Source organism: Buteo buteo, chromosome 21, assembly GCF_964188355.1.
Source record: "Buteo buteo chromosome 21, bButBut1.hap1.1, whole genome shotgun sequence".
Taxonomy (NCBI): Eukaryota; Metazoa; Chordata; class Aves; order Accipitriformes; family Accipitridae; genus Buteo; species Buteo buteo.
The window spans coordinates 25,684,896-25,700,086 of NC_134191.1; the positions used below are offsets into that span (position 1 = coordinate 25,684,896).

Below are 15,191 nucleotides of genomic sequence, written 5' to 3' on the forward strand. Positions count from 1 at the left end.
CAATATATCCAGCCTTAATAATCACATCAAACTAGCTGACTGATAAGACAGATGGAATTTTGGTAACCCTATCTTTAATTGATTAATTACTTCTTTACTAGGAACACTGAAAAGAGTAAATATAAAACACAAAAACCATTTCAAAAGGATTTCTCCAAACAGAAATACAAGTGCCTAAGGATACAACATTATGTTACTTGGTACAATACACCTAAGTTACGGTGAATTAGAAATGTCCCCTGCGTGGGAGGAACAGTACAAGCACGATTCCTTCAGGAGATTTGATCATTCAAGCTGCATTTTACTGCTATTTATTATTCCTTCTTACATAAAATATTAACATTCCTTTAAAAGGCTCTGGTCTAGAAGATGCCATTAAGATATGATCCAGTGGGAAAACAGAGAAAGAAGTGAGTAATATGTTTGTTTGTCTTTTAATGTAACATTCTTGATTCATTTTTGTGGGCACTGTGGAAATAAACCCATATATCCACTTTCACATAGTGGATACTGCATTTTTTGATTTGGGGTTTTTCTGGACTTATAGTAAGCCTACAGCTACATGAAATCCTCACGCCAGCTTTACTAGTGTGTCATAAGAAGGCAAATTAAAAAGAGTTTAAAAAGGACTGCGGTTTAAAATTGCTGCATATGAACACATGAATATATATGCTTCCGGCAATACTGAGAAGCTGAAAATGTATCAAATGTAGAAATTTGAACGTTAATCCATAAAAAAAAAAGGCAAAGAAAACATGACAATCATTCTTTCCATATTCCCGTTTTAAAGTAGACTAGCTGAAATTACCAGCATCTTACTGGAGCAAGAGGTGACCTGCATCATGTAGAAAGGATTAATCTAAATGTGAAAAATCAAACTTTGCCTTCCTGTGATGTGTTCAAGAACATGGCACTAGCTTCACAAATGCAACCTACTCTTGGCCAGATTTATATTAAGATCAAAAAACTGAAACAACAAGCACCTCTATCCACATCAACTAAATTATCCTGGGTTTATACTAATGGTATTAAATCAGGATGTGACCTTTTGAATAAAGACTTTGAAATCTGAGCCGTACAGACTGCTTGGGAAGATTAGCTGAGAGCTGGCCTCAAAATGCAGAAACTTTCACAGTGACGTGTATTTATTTTTTTAAAAATAAGCATAAAATATTAAAGTCAATTTTGCTGGCAAAAAAAAGATTCAGATGGCACAAATCTATTTACTGATCTCTGCCACCCAAATATACAATTCCTTGGTATGGCTGCCAGTTGCTCCTGTTGAAGCTTCATTAGCATTTCTACCATAAAATCTGCTTTTCAGCAGATTTGAGACCAGCTATTAAAACATCCTTCCAGCTGAAACCAGGAATTTATAAGTACTAGGTTTTATTCAAATATAATTTCACTTATCAGGAAAATGCAGTGAAAGTAGAGTAGATTATTAGAGCAGATTAATAGATTATTGCAGACACATCATCACAGAAAGAGCTTACGCAGATGCCTCAGCTGTGGGTACCGAGAGCTCCCTGTGACAGCAACAGCAGTGCTGCAACAGGCCAGCTTTTTAGGGAAAGGACTGGAACTTCTTATTAACAGTAGCTCAGCACAGCAAGAAATGAAAATACTGCACAAGGGAAGAGCTCTAATTCAAGAAAATAAAAAGGGCAGCATACAGAAGACAGTGTTTCACCAGGTATTCACCAGTGCCCACAACTGGAAGGCAATCCAGCAGTGTTGTATTTTCCTAAAAATTACTTCAATGATCCAATTCTTAGCAGAAAAATCTCTGTACCTACAACAGCTTTCCAAAACCACCTTTAACGACGCTACGTTGTTTGATCATACAAGCATGGCACCGGCCTCATCTCTGGCAAGCACTGAAGCTCCCAGGAGATGCTGGATGTGACCACAGTCCCCCACAGCGGCTGAAGGAGGAGAGCCACAGCTCCTCCTGTCCTCAGGTACTGCATCCCTGGGGTATCCTCCGCTGGGCATCCTAAGCTGAGCCCAGCTATCCCTCTGCTGATTCAGGATAAGGTACCAGTTGGTCTAAGCATTCCCTATTCCTCTTCAAACACTGCCACAAAAAAGGGACTGTCTTGTTGGTACCATTTTGTAAAGTTTCAAAAGGAAATAAAACCCAAATCCTTTTTCTTTCCTACTGACATTCATTGTTGTGAAAGCAGGTCTGACCACCTTTCTTTCTTTACTGATAAAAATAAGAGCTAGTGGTTACTTGCTTGCTTTCAAGTGCATGGCACCACCAGATACCTCTTTTATGTCTAGGCTAAAAGCTCTTAAGACCTGCTTGCGTTACTGAAAATTAAAGTGCTTTGACCCTTATTTTATAAATTCACATAGAAGTTTTTCTCTTCTACTGGAAAATCCTGTCAAACAATCAAAGGCACAAGATCCTCCACTGGTAAATACTCAATAAATGTGTCCATCTTGCCCGAAACAAGCTCTGAACTCGGTTCCAAGCTCCAGGACTTGTGCTCAGATGCATTTGCAGAGTAAATACTTAGCAAAGCCTTATGCTACTTCCCATTAAATAAGATCTGATATTAAAAAATAAAAATAAAAAAAATCTACTGTCCTCTAAAAATAAAGTATTTTATATTATCTTGTATGTTGCATATATAGGTTACTGCTGGAAAATATATTGCTGTCCACCTACTGCCCGCACTTAACCCACGCGTTTATTGATGGTACATCCAAAGAGCAAGTGGGCACAAAGCAGAAAATAAAATTGATAAGTAGTTGGAAAGAAGAGGAACTTGGAAAGCCACAAGTGCCTTAAACACCAAATGTAGTGCTGGCCCTAAATCAACAAAAATATGCATGGGTGAAACCACAGAAGTGGCTTTCATTCTTTTTTATTTAATTTAAGCCAAGATGGTTCTCTCTATTCATCTCTGATGTGGCCTCTAAGGGCTCCTTTTTGCACACAAGACAAAAATCCACTTTCCTGACATATTTTTTCAAGTGCTATAAAATGATCTGTGAAAACAAGATTTACTGGATTATTTCACATGGAATTCTCTGAAAGCAAAACCCACTGTCTGCCGAGTGCACTCCAGGGTGCTCCTGGGAATGGCAAACGAGAGGGACAACAGAAGGTCCAAGCGTAGCCCAGGTAGCCACCCCCAAGAGGTCTGTGGTTCTGCCAGACGCTTCCAGAGATGGGAGCGGGTGATGAGCCCCCCGTTGCCTGCCCTCCCACACCCACCAAACCTGCAGGACCCAATGCAGAAACCACCTCCTCTTTGCTCTCCAGTCCAGCACTGGACTGTGCAACCCCCCCCCCCGACCAGATTCGCTGTAACTGCCACGGAAGCGCTTGGGAACTGTACCGGTATTTGTGAATTGACAAAAAAATGGTTATTTGTGTCCAAAGTTTATAAAAGGCTACTAGTAATAAACTGTTATTCCCAGAGAGCCTGGCTGACACTGACTTCACATCTGATCCCTGGTTACCTGCAACAGCTCCGCGTGGGAAGTTACAGCCTGTCTGGACGTGGAGCGTGCCAGCGCCTCCCAAGCAGGCACAAGAGACAGAGCTCTAAAAATCTGAGCGTGCACTTCCCAACGTAGAAACCTCTGCTGTAAAACTCAGCTTTGCTATGCACAGTCCTTGTGTCTCTAACGTATTTCAGCTCAAGCACTTCATGGCTTGTTTGTAATTCTACTCACATGAACAATGCTGCTTAAAATTTCTCTGTTCAAAACCAATCCAAGCAGAAAAGAACAAAGATGATGCTTTCCAGAGATATTTTTTTGCATTATGTTAATAAGATAATATGTATTTAAGGCTCCTACTAAGGTAAAACTTAAACAAAACTTCTGAAAATGCCTAATATAATGTACAACTTATATTTTCACTAAAATGGAAAAATGACTTCAGTCCTTCTGACAGAATTCAATGCCACCGGGAAACTCTTTCACGGCACAAAGAAATTTCTCATGTATCTCCCGTTATCCTCACTAAGCTGTTTGCATCCAGAAGAAAGCCCATATTTTTGAAAATTTTCTCTTGGACGCTGTCACAAATTTGAATGCTATGATGTATTTTTCTATTAGACTAAGACAAAATATAAGGATTTTGGGTGCTTTCCTGAGTATAGTAGTAAAGAGACCAGTTGAACCCAATCAGCTGAACTTCAGTTCTCAGGCTTCTCTCCCAGCACACAAGCCAGATTCAGATTTTGCACTTGGCACCTAGTCCCCAGGTAGCAGGGTTCAAAAATAATCCCAGTTTAAAATAAAAAATATCTTGGAGGCCTGTGATAGACAGCAGCAGGAATCCAAAATGTTATGATAAGCTTCTGGTTTGGCACATCTTACATCTGCTCATCTGATAGAAGGACTTCTCACCCAGCCCTCTTTTAGAGGAAGAGATTTTTGCAGTATTCCACTGAAATGATGAAAGCCCACACCTCATCAGCCCACTTCCCACACCCCACACGAGGCATGGAGAGGGCGCAAGGAGTAAAAGGGATGACAAATGCTGGGCTAGCAGAAAAAGGCTCTACAGTCTAGACACACTGGAAAGGCATTGATAAGCAACACCTACTTCAGAAGTTTCCTTTCACCGAGAATTAATACCATTGCGGGATTTCTCTATCCATCCAGAATGACAACCATGACTTTGAATGCCTGCTCAAGGGAGGCTTGCTCAGGGGCAATTCTCAAGCCCTTTGCCATGCCCAAAACGTGGGACGCCCAGGAGAGGGGAGGTTCTCCCCAGGGCTCCTGGCTGCCCCGCAGGCAGCAGGACCCCAGCCATGGAGCCCCCCCACTGCTCCTCCTCCGGGCAACCTTTCCTGCTATCTCCAGAGAAGAGAAAATAGACTCAGTGACCAGTGGAAGGGCTTTCCTACTCCTGCCATCACTGCTATCACCCACTGCTGTTGTCTACAAGTTAAACAAGCTCAGGGAGCTTCCAGTTTCCTAATTCTTTGCTGATTTAGGCTCTCTGCAACATCAGTGAAGTCAACAGCCCCAAAAGGCAACTCAGTGTAATGTGACCCACAAGGTCCAACTCTAAGCATGGGTAAAATTCTCTAATCTTTCTTCAAGCATCTAAAAGTGAAATTGTTCCAGATGGAAACTGGCTGTTGCATCCAGAAATGCATCCAGTAGTGGTGTCTCCATTTCTAATGCTGGTTTGAAATATGCTTCATGCGCATCAAATGGATAAGCAACCATCGCCAGTCTGATTAAAAACCTGTCTGCAGGAAAATACACAAAGATAAATGAACTAGAATCTATACAATGGTAAAAAGACATTTCTGCAGCTAACAGGAGTCTGGACAGCTAAGCATGTGCCCAGAACTGACCAGATTTAAAAATAACACCAACACCACCTTCAGCTGTTAACATGTAAAGCTTATTTTGAAAACTTTTCCGTGCCTAATCATCTTAATAAACATCTTAACAGGAACTTAGCTCTTTCCAAAGTCTGGCTACAAACTGAGCATGCGCCATGTACCTCTAACCTCTGCTAACAGGTTTCGTGATGCCCAGTTCAAGCATCCCCGTATTTTCAACTGAAACATCCACTTGGGCATTCCCTAATGCTGTCACTGATTGTGAAGTTCTCTCTCTTCATCCCTTCCTCCTTAGTAAAAGCCTTTCAAGGAGGAGAAGCTGCTCTTAAGGCAGAAACCTACAGCTAGAAAGCAAAGGGTTTCAAGGGCAGAGTTAATACATGTATCTGAATTAAAAAAAAACCCTGCTAGGAGGAACTCTGACACAAATTAAAAGGCACTGATTATGTCTTCCTTGTGTCAGCAGGAAACTGGCGAGTGGTCTAATACCCTGTCCTTCGTGCTCAGGCTGTGTTACAGACACAGCTGGGTAAGGACGTCTTTAAAGAAGCTACAGCACTCACTACCCTGTAGGAAAACCCAGTGTCGATAGCCTTACCTGTCACGCACTGCAATGCAATTTATCTCGTGGTGTCAGCTCTAGTAATGGCACAACGTTATCCTGCTTGTTACAGTTAGTTACAAAGCACCCAATACCATCCCTTAGAGTGGTCCTCGACTGGCAGCTCCACAGCCTGTGTTTCTCCTCATCTCTCCAATTTCACACGTTGCCCTGCACTAGACTAGCTCCCGACCCTCTCCTGCTGAGCAGGAGGGAGCAAAGCCTTCTTTTCCCTCTTACACTGCTTCATTAGCTCCAGCATTTTCCTTGAACCCACTTAAAAACTCACCTCTTCCTCCTGCCCATGGCCCATAAGACCCCCTAGCAGGGGTGTAAAGCAGCGTGCACTGGGGCTGTACACATACCCTTCTATCAAACCCAGTTCAATGACACTGGCAACAGTTATTTCACACGACATCGATTTTTCTGGCATTCTAAAATGTCAGCTTCAGCAAAAAAAAGTGACAGAAAAGTTATCACCATAAACTTTCAGAAACAGATACAATCAAGAAAACATTATGTTCGAAAGCAAGAGAGAATCTGGCATGGATTGCAACTCTAAATCAAAAGAGATGTGTATCACTTACTTGTGTTCAAGCAGAGATCCCCACATTTTTTCTTATTTGCTTAAGCTATCAGACAACCAAAAATAAGGGAGACCAGCTCCTGCTGCAGCTCTCATTTCATGGCTTAAAATGCCATGCTCACAGGAACTGACCTCCCCCATCCCACTTCCTACCACCAGTGTGGTTAGGTGACTCAAAGAATACAAACGTGGCAAACACGAGCGGAGGAGCTTTACTGAGCAGAAGTTACAGGAGATTGCTGCGAGTCTGCAGAAAAAAGCTCTTTGGTTTTAAGTTTCATACGCATTTGAAATGCAATACACAGGATGCAGATGATTTAGGTGCCTGAATCTTTCTGAAATAGAAGAGAAAGCTAGATATCTTTAAAAAAGCTTTCTGCTTAGATACAGTTCAATATTAATGCAAGACTGGTCAGTAACAGCAGTGACATGCCATGGAAACCAAAAAAATCCCAGTTCTCAGCATTCAATCTCTCAGACTGCTTCACAGCTCCTCTGGGAAATGAAGGGTCCCAGTGCAACCACATGTACTCTTCCCCAAAGGGTTGGATCAGGGTGTCTAAAGAGCTTCCTGAAGGTAAAGGCGTCAAGTCTGCTATGAAACAACCCTCAGAAGTGACAAGAAATGCAATTCAGCAGGCATGGAATGGAGCTGGTTAAAAGATTTCCATCAAAAGTCCTGATTATTTTCAATGCTCCTTCTCCCCCTCCTCCTGTTCTCCCAGCAGAATCCTACCATGGGAAATGATAAAGGAAGAAACAAAATGTAAAATTTTTGAATAAAATGCTTCATTTCAGAGCAAGCACTGTCCCCAGGGAGCTGCAGAAGCGCTGCTGGTTTATGTCCTTACGACAAAAACACAAAGCCTGCAAATCACGCCAAACCATTTAGTCTGAGGAGGGCTGTGAGAAATTTGGTAAATTCAGTTCAACACACTTACAGCAACACAGAAATACATCCAGAATAAAAGATGATTTTTCACAGAAAGAACCAAATAGCTAAAATAGACAAATTTGTGCATATAAAGCACAAGAAGGATTGGTAGCTTCCCCATCCCTGTAGTGCTAGGATTTGGGATTTGGGGATGTGCTGTACTTTTATTCTGTTCTGACTACCTTTAAATGCCTTAGGTGACGATGCTTCCTTTAACAGACATTTCTATAGTGTCCTGAGGGTCACTACTGATCATCATTACCCTAGTATCTTCCATAAACTTGCATCAAGGTTTCCCACCTTTAACCTCATCAGATTCTTTAAAAGCAAGTTCCTGCATGCTAATCCAAATAATTCAAGACTATGCTTTACTGGCACTAGTACACACCTTATGCCTCTCATCATCTGAATCACAACAGACATATTCTCGAGAAATCAGTTTTCAGCTCTGATTTTTTCTGTTCTTCTTGAAACCAGTCCTAAAGGCCAGTCCCTCTACTGAGTATTGCTCCTAGTAGTGAGCTCCCAAGTACACCCATACCGCACGCTCACGCTGGAGAGCTGCAAACGGAGGTAGCGACACAGCTTTCACTGAAATGAAGGATATTTTTCTGACCACCGACTATTTCACTACTGTCTTTAGAGGGGGCTGAGGTTTCACTGTTGATCTGTAACTCTTTCCAGTGCTTCTTTGTTTTAAGATGCTCATTTCAGTGCAGTCTCCATATCTCTCGTTACAGTCTTGTTTTTATTGCCCCATCCTATCCAGAACAGCATCTAATCCAGGTGCCTGTGCAATGCCACTCAAACCCTCCTCTGCCTCTGGGACATTGCACACTTGATCACACAGCCTGGGATTACTCCGTAACTGCTTTAAAGAAATCATTAGAGAATTTTAATGATTCTTTTAATCTGGTTGAATTTCATTTGATGAGTTAGCTTTTCAACGGACCTACATCAGCCCCTTCCTCACAACACTAAAGCACTTCTTGTCCCACTCAGCGCTGCCTGGACAGGGTACTACGGCACAGTCATTTTCTATCCTGCGTGTAAATTAAAAAAACTCACACTCCAGACCCACATCTGTCCAGTAAGAAACACTGCTGCTAGTGTTAGTTCAAGGCAGCAGGCAGGACTGCAGGTGTCAGCACGGGCTCTCTTACCTCCCAGGATTGCTGAGTGCAGCTTGGTCACTAGGGCTTCTCCTTTAGACATGGGTTAGATGGCAAACTGCTATTAAAAAATCAGCTATAAAAGTGATTCTTAAATGTTTGCTCCACATTTGTATGTATATAATTTATATACATTTATGTAATGTACAACAGTCAGGAGAAGGTCTCTGAGCGACACAAATGAGGGGCTTCACATGTAATTCTGTATTACAGCACTATGCAACATAAGTGTGTAAACCAAATTCTGCAGAGATCTTTATACCTATTACATGACAAGGTAAAGAAAAGGCTGAAACACAAGCACATCTTAGAAATCTTGCTGCTAGAAAGTCATTACACACAACCTCTCACTGCGGCAAGGAAAAAAAAAAAGAGACAAAAAAGCAAGCAGGCACTCACTTCCAGTTTTAGGCTTTTTACATTGTTCCGAATACAACTGGCCACCACACCACCCACAGGCAACACAAAGAAGGACTCTTAAAAGACCGTTCAGATATTCCATATTCCCACCAAAGTGGGAAGGACAGTATCTGCTGAGGTGTAATACAGGATCAACTCAACTCGCCGCCAACAGAGAAAATGTAAACTAATTTCCAGGACAAAAGGCACAATCTAGCATTAACTGTATGCAAGGTCATTTTTCCCTAGCAAAAAAGTGGTATTTATTATTTTACTATTAATTTATAGCAGGCTGCCAAGCCAATTCTTGCCAAAAATGAGGCAAAGGAAAAAAACCAGCAGCTAAAGGGAGTAAGGACCAGCTCCTGACCCTGGCAATTCCAAGGGAGCTGTAGGAGTGGAAGTAGTGACCAAAAAAACCATACTGAGAACAGAATAAAAATATGCTTACTTAAAAGGAAAGTGAGAAAGAAGCCAAAGTAAAGCACCACAGAATACATTCTCCATCAGAACTAACAATAGGCACATTAAAGCCCGGAAACAAAAATATTTTCTTTTGCTGTATGAAACAGGATGCGGTGTGGCAGTCAGCAATCGCTTACCTTAGTCTCCTGAGGGTATTAGTGACATGAAGAAAAAAGCTGTTGTCTTTTTAAACCAAACTGAGCCCTCTGTTAACATCCACATGGACACTGAGGACATGGCTGGCCACGCTGCACAGCCCCAACCTCCCTTCGGTCACAAGAGTCAGCCCTGAACGTCAGAGTCGAACCAAAACCTCTCCATAGGAAGGCACCTGGGTCTTCCAGGCTGGCACCCCAGGGACACCGTCCAGCCTCACCCCATCTCATTCAGAGGACAAGGGACCATGAGGAAGCAGCTTCTAACTGTGCACCACCATTACGCAAGCACTGGATGGATGCAAGTCCCGAGAGTGGAAAACTCCACATGTAATTATCGCTTGGCTAATAAACTTCTAAGTGAATTTAATTTAAACTCGGCTGGAGTTTAGGTGGGGGCTGATGGATTTTGGGGGGTTTGGGGGCTTTTTTTAAGTAGTTATGTGTGCTGCTTCTTGTGGCTTCATACAAATATTTTAATTTCTAGCTCTGATTTCTGTTCCTGTACCCATAACACTGCTATCTGAGCCATAACAATGAACTACACAATGACCTGACCGATGCCAACCTTACAATGTGTGCTTCTCTACATTATCCAAACGGCAACTCTCAAGCTCTTTCTTGCTATTTTCTGACAAACCTGTACCAAAGTAATTCTTCCTTATTTTGCTTGTATTTTGTACCCCTCCAGGGAATATCAGTCTGCCCTTAGCTTTCATCTCCACAGCTGACTCCGACACAGGTGCCCGCCAGTAACCTTTCCAATGCAACAGCATTTCTATCACATCTCAGAATGTGGATGCGTCTTACCAGATCTGGTCCCAAACTTTGACAATATAATTTCAAGCCTCCAGTGACATTCATGCAAGGGATGCAGGAAACAGATTTTCAATTTAAAAAAACATGTTTAATCTCTCACTCTAGTGTTGGAGACTATTCACAGGGAAGTCAATTCTTGAATGTAGCTATAGTTTTCTCGAAATTTACACTTAGCCTACTTTTCATATAGGCATACAGAGAGTAAACGTTGGGGGATACTGAACATTGAATCTCCATCACTGGAAGACAGAGTTATGAAGTTTTATGATTTAACAAAGTAAAGTGGACAGGCTATGAAAAACTCATTCTTCTGGAGGAAGCATTTAGCTGACTTTTCCCCCCAAATGGCATAACTGAATTAGGCGGCTAAAATAATAAGCACAGTAACCTTCTGTGACACCAAGATCAAAGGTAGAAGAAAAAAGCCCCCGAGACTCTTCCATCTAGTAAGGAAAGCAGGTTAAATGATGTATAAAGATTGTGGCATAATAAGTGACAAAGTAAAGGAGAAGTAGCCTGGGGCAGATGTCAGCCAGCCTGACATTGCAGGTGACAAAAGCCCTGCCAGTAACTGCTCACAGCGCACATCAGGAGATTCGGCCATCACGCAGGGATGTCAAACGGCATTCCTCTACCACAGAAAGGTGGGCGAGAAGAGAAGAGCAGCCAGATGCATCTCTGTGGTGCATACAAGTCTTGTCTTGTTTTTGCATTTGGAAGTGCAAAGCAACCTGTTTAACTTCAGCACTAGATTTCAGACTTAATTCCTTGTTGTGGTTTAATCCCAGCCGGCAACTAAGCACCACGCAGCCGCTTGCTCACTCCTCCCACCCGCCCCTAGCAGGATGGGAAGGAGAATCGAAAACAAGTAAAACTCATGGGTTGACGTAAGAACAGTTTAATAATTGAAATAAAAATTAAAATATAATAATAATAATAATGAAGATAACAAAAAGAGAGTGAAATGTAACCCAAGAAAGACAAGTGATGCACAATGCAATTGCTCACCACTCGCTGACCGATGCCCAGTTAGTTCCCGAGCAGTGATCTCCCCCAGCCAACTCCCTCCAGTTTATATACTGGGCATGACGTCACACGGTCTGGAATACCCCTTTAGCCAGTCTGGGTCAGCTGCCCTAGCTGTGTCCCCTCACAACTTCTTGTGCCCCTCCAGCCTTCTTGCTGGCTGGGCATGAGAAGCTGAAAAATCCTTGACTCGGTATAAACACTACTTAGCAACAACTAAAAACATCAGTGGGTTATCAACATTCTCCTCATACTAAATCCAAAACGTAACATTATACCAGCTACTAGGAAGAAAATTAACTCTATCCCAGCTGAAACCAGGACATTCCTGCAGCAGGCAAGGTCCAGATATCAAGAATCCAGCTTAAGTTGTTGCAGATAACTAATTTAGAAGAGGGAAGAAGAACTAGATTTTCATTCAAATATTTCACCACAATTATAGCAAAACCCAGAATTCATTAATTCACAAAACCTTGTTTTGCTTTGTTTTTCTCTTTTGCAAAAAGATTAATTGAAGATGGAAGATAATGCTCCCTTCTCCTTAATTTATTCCTGATTTCTTATTACGAAAAAGTGTAGTGGTATTACACAGTATTGGGCAGACAACATGCCTGAAGAAAAAAATTAAGGTAAGCACTTGACACAGACTAGAACACTCTATATGGAAGTCTTATTGACAGACAAGCATTCCTCATCATAATTTTACCATCATACTTCTCATTCTAGCAAGGTGACAAGAAGGGGCATTTCTCTGCCGCACAGTTGAGTCCTGCATACCACCACTGTGGTGTCCTGCCACAGAGCAGCCGTGTTTCAACTTATCTTTCCCTCTCTCTTCCTCTTCACAGTCCAAACTTGCTTCTCATCCCATCTCTTTCTGGTTATTAACTCAGTTTAGCTCTGGTCTCCAGATTTAGCCTGGATGTTTCTTGCACAACACGAGGATGCTTACCCAGGGACCACCCCTGGTCACCCAGAAGGGAACACCCTGTACAAAACTGTCTTTGATTCCTATACACAGTGTCCTCAGATACCAGCTGAAAGGCCACTGAGGGTGAAGTGCAGTACATAGCTGCAACTAAAAATGCATTTGCACCACAGATTTCCTAAGTTAAAGCTATTATTTTGACTATCGGACAACCTCAGAGCCCTCACTGATGCCAGACACCTGCAACGCGGCCTCTCCTCTGAGAAGATGCACACGCTGGACCCCCGATGAAGGGATGCAGGCAGAACCATTATTCAGCATTCTTGAGACTTTCCTCTTAGATAAGCAAAGAGCTTTCTTTTTTTTTTTTTTTCCCTTGACAGGTAACAGGTTTTTCATTATGATGAAAGAGTTCTGATTTATAATTACACTGATTATGCAAATCAAAGAACATATTTCAAGCTAATAACACTCCTGGGACTTCACATCTGTACTGCTTTAACACAGGAATCATAACACCAGAGCAATCCATTACTGTAAAAACCTAAAGAGATTTTATACCAGTTAGACACAAACAAATTATCCCAGCCAAAGCCATTTCAATTTGTTCATTTCAGATTACCTGCATCTGGGTGATTTACTGTCTTGGGGTTTTTCTCCCAAGAACAAAGAGGAAGATGCCAGATCTGCAATTCCCAGAATTGTTTATATGGTGGCAAGGGAAGGGGAAAAAAAGGGGGAAGGAAAAAAAAAAAAAAAGAGGGAAAAGCATTAGATTGCCCACCTTCCAGTGATTTAAAAGACTATTCTACACAAAGGTGAGAAACAGCCAGATGCTAGTCCCTATAAGCAAGATTCCAGCTTTCATTTAAAACTGTGTCATAAAAAAAAGGCTTCATGTGCTTCATTCCTCCTTTTACTAGAAGTTTATTAAATTTGTTTGGTAATGACAAAAGCACCATGCAAGACTCTCTCACACTGCTCAGTTGATGTGCTTGTGAATCTTCTTAATGGCACATACTACAATGAGTAAACTCTCATTTAACCAGTAAGGAGAGTAAAAATTATCCTTCGCTTAAGATTTTATGACAATACCATGCATCTCCAACAGCATCCCCAACAACTGACATTCTTTCCTAATCTTGAATTGTTTTATTAGTTTTAATAAACCAATAATTAGCCTCTGCTCATTTAAAAGTCTATTTAGGTACTAAATAAAAGTAGGTAAAACTGAGCTCAGGTTTTTTTTGCTACGGAACTGAGTTTTGCAGGGGAGAACTAGCTTCTGTGTTACCACAATGTCCTGTCACTCCATACTGCAGAAGTTTAAGAAAATTCAACTCCATTATTGAAAAGTGTAATGAGTATTTTTACACTGATGCACTATTTTGGTAGCAGAGCTGCACATTGCAAAATACAGAACAATTTCACAATAGCGTATTTCCAGCAGTTCACAATAATCATTAAAGGAGAATATACTTCAGCTCTTAGTGCTGCTTGGTAACTCCCTCCTTGCAGTTTACTGCCTTTACAGAAAATGACCAAGCTGCAGAGTGTTTGAGGGTGGAAGGGGCTTCTGGCGATTGTCCAGTCCAACCCCTCTGCTCAAAGCAGGGTCACGCAGAGCAGGTTGCTCAGGATCTTGTTTGACTATCTCCAGGGATGGACACATATATAACGAACGGTATGACATTTGTAATGATAAAAGAAAACTTTTTTTTCCTATTTGATACAAAAGTAATGAAAGAACAATGTAAATTGTTCTTTCTCAAGAAAGAAGCACCTTATTGAGAAAGGAGTTAGAAGAAAACGGTTTATTTCTGTCTGCTGAGGTTGAACATGGGCAGGAACTGGAGAGGAGCAGACAGGTCACTGCGGTACGCTCTGCTGCATACTGGAAGACCGAGCGCTGCATGGGGCCACAACAATAATCGCAGCTTAGACAAGCCTTTAAAAGCCTGTACAGCACTGAGAGGCTAAAAGCAAAAGCATCCTTAGTTCTATGCCACTTCCTCATGCCTTTACTTCTAACAAAGCAATCCCACATGGCTACTGCAAAGCCATCGCAGCAGAAGCCTCAGAGTGGTCCAGCCAGAGAGCACAGATACCACTTTTTGGAGCCTCTGGGCAGCCTACAGTGATGACCAAAGGTCCATGCTACACGGTACTGGTTTCTCAGCTAACTAGAAAACACAATCCTTACCACCGTCTGCGCAGCCTCAGGCTTTGCACACTGCTTCCACCAGGGACTCATGCAGCAGATACAAACCTGCCAGGTTATTCCACAGGTGCTTTACGCCTGGTGCTCCCAATGTCAAACTCCATGCTTCCAACTCCAAGGGGATACGCAAGCATATTCTATGCTGTGCAGATGGAGGAACTGAGAGCAAAGTATCGTTTCCCTTGCACTAACATCTCCTTAGCCTAGATCAATGCTTCTTCACTCTGTGATCCACAGTCTCTAAGGACTAAAGCGAGAACAAGAAAAAGAACCTGGAAAGGTTAAAGGTGTTCTGCAGAAACAACGCACAGATAAATAAATTAGAAGAGACTGAAAACTACTGAACCGGCTCCAGCATTTTGGATCCCAGAGCGGACGCAGGATAATATAAAGCATCCTTTATATTTATTTCAGCCTGGCAAGCTCCAAAGAAAGTAACACCAGCTCAAAGGCCTGTAACACAGACCACAGAAAAAAGCTGCAGTAAAAGGAACTATTATTAGTTTTCCAACAAAACTCCAGTTAATTTATTGTATCTGTAGCAACCATTTA

The 15,191-nt window shown here is 41.9% G+C and overlaps 1 protein-coding gene across 4 annotated transcripts in view; it reads right to left on the reverse strand.

The window, feature by feature from the left end:
• FGD3 (FYVE, RhoGEF and PH domain containing 3) overlaps positions 1 to 15,191 on the reverse strand; it is a 115,436-nt gene that overhangs the window by 54,006 nt on the left and 46,239 nt on the right. Inside the window, exon 1 of one of the 4 annotated variants that reach the window (XM_075053567.1) lies at positions 6,522 to 6,605. The exons of the other annotated variants lie outside the window; for them this stretch is intronic. The gene's annotated coding sequence lies outside the window, so the exon portion shown is untranslated. Of the gene's footprint in view, positions 1 to 6,521; positions 6,606 to 15,191 lie in introns of those variants that run through there. 4 annotated transcript variants of the gene reach the window in all.